The sequence below is a fragment of the Colobus angolensis genome, unplaced genomic scaffold (genome assembly GCF_000951035.1).
Source record: "Colobus angolensis palliatus isolate OR3802 unplaced genomic scaffold, Cang.pa_1.0 Scaffold5, whole genome shotgun sequence".
NCBI lineage: Eukaryota > Metazoa > Chordata > Mammalia > Primates > Cercopithecidae > Colobus > Colobus angolensis.
Window position 1 is genome coordinate 30,251,171 of NW_012118487.1, and position 4,880 is coordinate 30,256,050.

Sequence of the window (4,880 nt, forward strand, 5' to 3'; positions counted from 1 at the left end):
ATTTTTTTCCTTCCACCCAGCCAGCCACCCACCTCAGTTCACCCCGCATTCCATCACACCAGGTTCTAATTGTGTCTGTCCTCTTTTGACTCAAATGCTTGAAGTCACCTCTAACCACATGAACTCCATGCTGGTCTACAGTTGTGTAGCTAGGGGTTTGTTTCTTAGGATTTATCTCAATGATCACTACTCTCCTTTGCTAGTTCCCAAATTCTCTGGACTCCAACCATACCTTCCACTAGTTTTGAACTCTTGATTGTGTGACCTCAGATATGATGCCTCTTATCCTCAGCAATTCATATTTTTACCTGCTATCTCCAATATTCAAATGTTAGGGTTTTTTATTATTTCTGTTGACTTTTGTTGAATTTACCCAGACATTTTTTCTTTTGCATTTCTGCCACATTTCCTCATACATCAGTTATGTTTCACGGCATGAAATCATTATTTGCATACTTACTATAAAATCTTACAGTAAAAACACTTTATCTTTCCTTTCATATCTCTATGTCTGCATTTATATATGCAAACATGTATTTGTATTTGGGACATTAATAGCAAAATATGTTATCACATAATTTATATAGTAACAGAGCTACTGATAATATGGTCTGAAAAATGCCATAGGCTTTTTCCTTTTTTCTCTGCCAGTGCTCTGATACTCACGTTGCTAATATTTCTGTTGAAGGTTTTATTTAAAAACCTGAGGTAAAACTCTTTAGTGTTAAAGAATAACAAAAGAATTACCAAGATATTTTTATTTTTAACAACCCAGAGTAGATGCTTTGATTACTACATGAACATTTTACTTTTTGTTTTACCTCAAATTACCCTAAATTTTTAATTTATTTATTATTTAAAATTTAATTTATTTATAATTAAAAAATCCATCAAAGTAGTGTAACATAGAACATATTATGAACAATACTTTTTTCTTGAGTTGAAATTCAAGTATTAAAAACACGCATGTTCTTAGCTTAAATATAATGCCAGTTTACATTTATAATGTGTAAAGAAGCAATTGTTTTCTATCTACTGCCTAATCAATCAGTACATTGTAATACCTGCTCCAGGCAGTAAAGCAGTAGTAATAAATATAAGAATCATTAAATAAACTTTCATTATGCCTTACTGTTCAAGGGTATCATCATTTTTTCCCTCAGGTTCAGTTTTTAAGAAGAGTGTATGATAATGTCATGGGATTCTCGGGGTGTCACTTCACCAACTGGAAACCTGTGTGGCCAGTGGTGTCTTTGCCTGAGTTTTGCTTGGGCCCGCAGGACTCATCCCATGCACTCGGCCTGGCAGTCTGCAGTTGGCTGGGACTGGATCCCTGAATCCTGTACCTGCCAAGGGTGGGCCAGGTGCGGAGTAGTGATGGGTGCGTGAGTGAGCATGAAGTCTTGCCACTGTGTACAGCCAGGCAAGCCAGCTGGTGGTGGGGTGGGGAGCTATAGGCACGAGCATGGGTGCCAGCTCCCTGCAAGGCTGTGGCTGGACCAAATGTACCACAAGCAGCTTCCACGGCTGGCACTGAGGAATGCAGTGGTGTCCAGAAGCTTGGAGACACCGGGAACCATAGCATCCCAAAGAGGGTGTTATAGCCCTGGCTCAGGGACTTCCTAGGTCTGGGCTCCCAGAAGGGCTACAGCTCTTCTCTCCTTCTCTTTTCTCTCCTTCTTGTCACCCACAACATGGCGAGCCAGGGATGTATTTCAGCCCTGTTTGTGTTACAGCTCTTTTGCTGGTCCCGAGTTCTTGTCCTGCTTCCAGGAAGAATGAGGTAGACAGACAAGTGGAGGGTCAGCAAGGCAAAGAGGAGTTTTATTGAGCAATGGAACAGCTCAGAGGAGACCTACATTGGGTAACTCCTCCCTGCAGGCAGGGTGTCTTGATGAGTGTTCAGCTCTCAGTAGAGGGGAGACCTTGGAGTGGGTAGCTCCTTTCGGCAGCTGGTAGTCCCATCATCTCCTTGAGTCTGGTTGAGTCTAGGGCTTCTACGGGCCTCAGAGGGGAAGAAGCACTTGCCAATTAGTCCATGGGCAACCATGGGCGGGCCTGCAAAAAGCACCATAAGCTTCCACTCTGGTTGTGCAATTGACAGTCTGAACTCCAGGCTTCAGGCCCTCCCAGCCTGAAGATGAGAATTCACTGAGGACCTGCCCGCTTCTGCCTAGGCACCTGTCTGCCTCCTGCCACCCTTTATGGTACCCAGGCTGTTCCTGATAAGGGATGCCTGCAGACCAGCACCAAGCTTCCCTCATCTCCCGCTCAGCTTCCCTCCGATGCTTGTCAGTGCCCAAAGTCCGTAGGGGGACAAGACAGCAAGGGGCTGGCATGTTGGCCCTGCCCCAAGCATGCCCATACCCAGCCTGGCTGTGACAGTGCCTGAGCTTGGTCCCAACCTTGCTCCAAGGTCAGAGTGGACTCTGGGAGCAGGGAGAGGTCAGCAGCGGGCGCAGACACCTCCAAGCCTGCGGGGGCAAGGGACCTTCCAGGGCCCCCAAGACTGTAGAGATGCCCAGGTCCCTAGCCAGGGCTTGGGTGGCTGCAGCTGTGCACAGGAAGGTGGCGCTCCTGCCTGCTGCCAGCCCTCAAGAGCACAGGGATACCTAGGTCTGCAGCTGCAGCTGCACCTGGGGAGCGCAAAGTTCCTACCTTGCAGACTCAGAAGGGAGTGGGGCTCCAGCTAGCTCTGTGGAGTGGGCAGCCAGCCCCAGAAGTGCCTTCCCCACTGCAGCTAGCATCATGTCAGTGGCCTCTCCAGATGGGACGCTACTGCCATCAATACTTAAATAAGGTAGGCAGCTATCGTCTGACAGTTGATCCAAATAAAAATTAAAAGCTAAATGTTTACTGAAGTACAATGATATTGAAAATAAATTGACTGCTCTATATAACTGTTGCAATATTTTTTAAATATTTAACTGTAAACTGATTATAATTTAAAAATATATAACCTAAATGTGAGATAACCCAAGGTTTTGGCATCTAATTCTATTTCTTTGTTGTTTAACCTTATTCTGTAATCTATGTTCTATTTTTTATCGAAAATTTCTGGTAGCTTATTGGTTTCAAGGGAATGATTTTCTATAGCTTTTTTTTTTATTCACCAGGATCAATTCAAATATGACATTTATTTTATTTACTAAATTATTTATCCATTTATTTTGGCATCAGACACTCCTAGGTTCTAGTGTTGGCTTTGCCACTTATTTGTCATGTAAACTCAGGCAAGTGCCTAAACTTCTCAAAGCTCTATTTCCCTACTTTATGAATAATGGATAATACCAAAAAGCAGTTTCATTCTAGGGCTGATATTATTTTCAAAATAAGCTATGCAATGCACGTACTATAGCATCTGACTCGACGGAAGTACTCAGAAGGAATGACTAGTGCTTTGGTTTTTGTTGTTTAGTTGTCACAGGCATCTAATTTTTTATTTGTCCCTAAGTTTATTTGTATGCTATTTACAGGCATGCTCCTTTTACACGATTTAAAGAAAAAAGAATGATTTTTGTCTTGCTTAGTGCTCTTGTCGGGGGAAAAGCAAGGACATTCAATGAAGTTTTTTTAAAAAATACACTACCTAGAAGTTAATAGTAAAAGATCTCTCCGGATAGTACAAACCTGGCAATCCTAGTATACCATCAGAACTGACTAATATCTGATAATTTAAATGACTTTTCAAGTTCCCGCTTCGCTGTTTCATTTCATTGTTTTGCCATTTCATTGTTTCCTAAATAAAGACATTCCCTAGACCTGTTATTTGCTCAATGAACAAATCACAAAACTATGTGTAAGCAATAAGGAACACAGAACGGAAACTGGCTTCAGCAGATATTTTGATTATCTTAAATGAATAAGGAAGACTGCAAAAATAATTTAGTTACATTTGTATAATATGTATACATAATTTATCAGGAAAACAAAGCACAATCCTATACTTAGTTTGAAAATTTCATAATATTTTCCGTTAGCGATATTATTTCCATTGCAAGTTGTTCAAAGGATAGTTTAAGTAATTTTAATAAATCGTATTTTTACCCTAAATGTGAATCTATTCAAAATTACTGAAATAATATATGTTGCATGCTTGATCTTAAAAAAAGAATCAAACACTATAGAAAATACAATACAAACCCACTTCTACACCAAACCCTTTTTCTCATCCCCCACTCTCATACACACAGGTCCTGTAATGGCTTTTTGAGAGATGCTTACGAATGTCATTTGTGTTAGCTGTCTCTGCTATCACTGGAGTGTAGAATTCTCACTTTATAGAAATGAGGAGGATGTAAGAAGTACGAAAAAAACTTTAGGGGAAATGAAATAGATGAAATAAAAGAAGCAGCAACAGAACACAAGCAGGTTACATACATTAATCAATTGATTCCTTATGACAGCTCCATGAGGCACATGTTATTCTCAGGTTTCATTACAGTGAAGTACAGCTTAGGCTAAGAGATATCCTCAAGGTAATGTTATCAGCAAAAGGCAGACATAGAATTCAACCAAATTCTATTTTTTCTAATACTTCAAATGTAGCAGTTACACCATGCTACCTCTCAATGGCTTTTTCTTTCGCATATTAATTTTTTTTTTGAAATGGGAAGTTTTTCTAGACACATGCATGAACATTACATGCATACACATATATACATGCATGCATATGAATCTTAGGGTGTACTATAAACAGAATATCATTTTTGCAAGGATTTAGAAGAATAATATGAATAATCATAGCTTTTGAGTCCATTTATTACAACTTTCAAGATACCAGAGGGAAATTATCTTTTTTAGTGCATTTATATTTTCAGAGCAGTTTATCGTCACAGGAAATTGAGTCAAAGGTACAGAGATTCCCCTGTACCCACTGC

At 40.2% G+C, this 4,880-nt stretch overlaps 1 long non-coding RNA gene across 2 annotated transcripts; it reads right to left on the minus strand.

Moving 5' to 3' along the window:
- Positions 1-938: 938 nt before the first annotated feature.
- Positions 939-4,420, minus strand: LOC105524447. 2 transcript variants are annotated; one of them, XR_001003766.1, is made up of 3 exons: positions 4,381-4,420; positions 4,225-4,276; positions 939-2,058 (listed from the first exon to the last, which is right to left on the minus strand). It is a non-coding gene; the product is annotated as an uncharacterized LOC105524447 (long non-coding RNA). The 2 variants fall into 2 exon arrangements; XR_001003765.1 differs by having other exon boundaries at positions 4,225-4,420.
- Between the last annotated feature and the right edge of the window lie 460 nt (positions 4,421-4,880).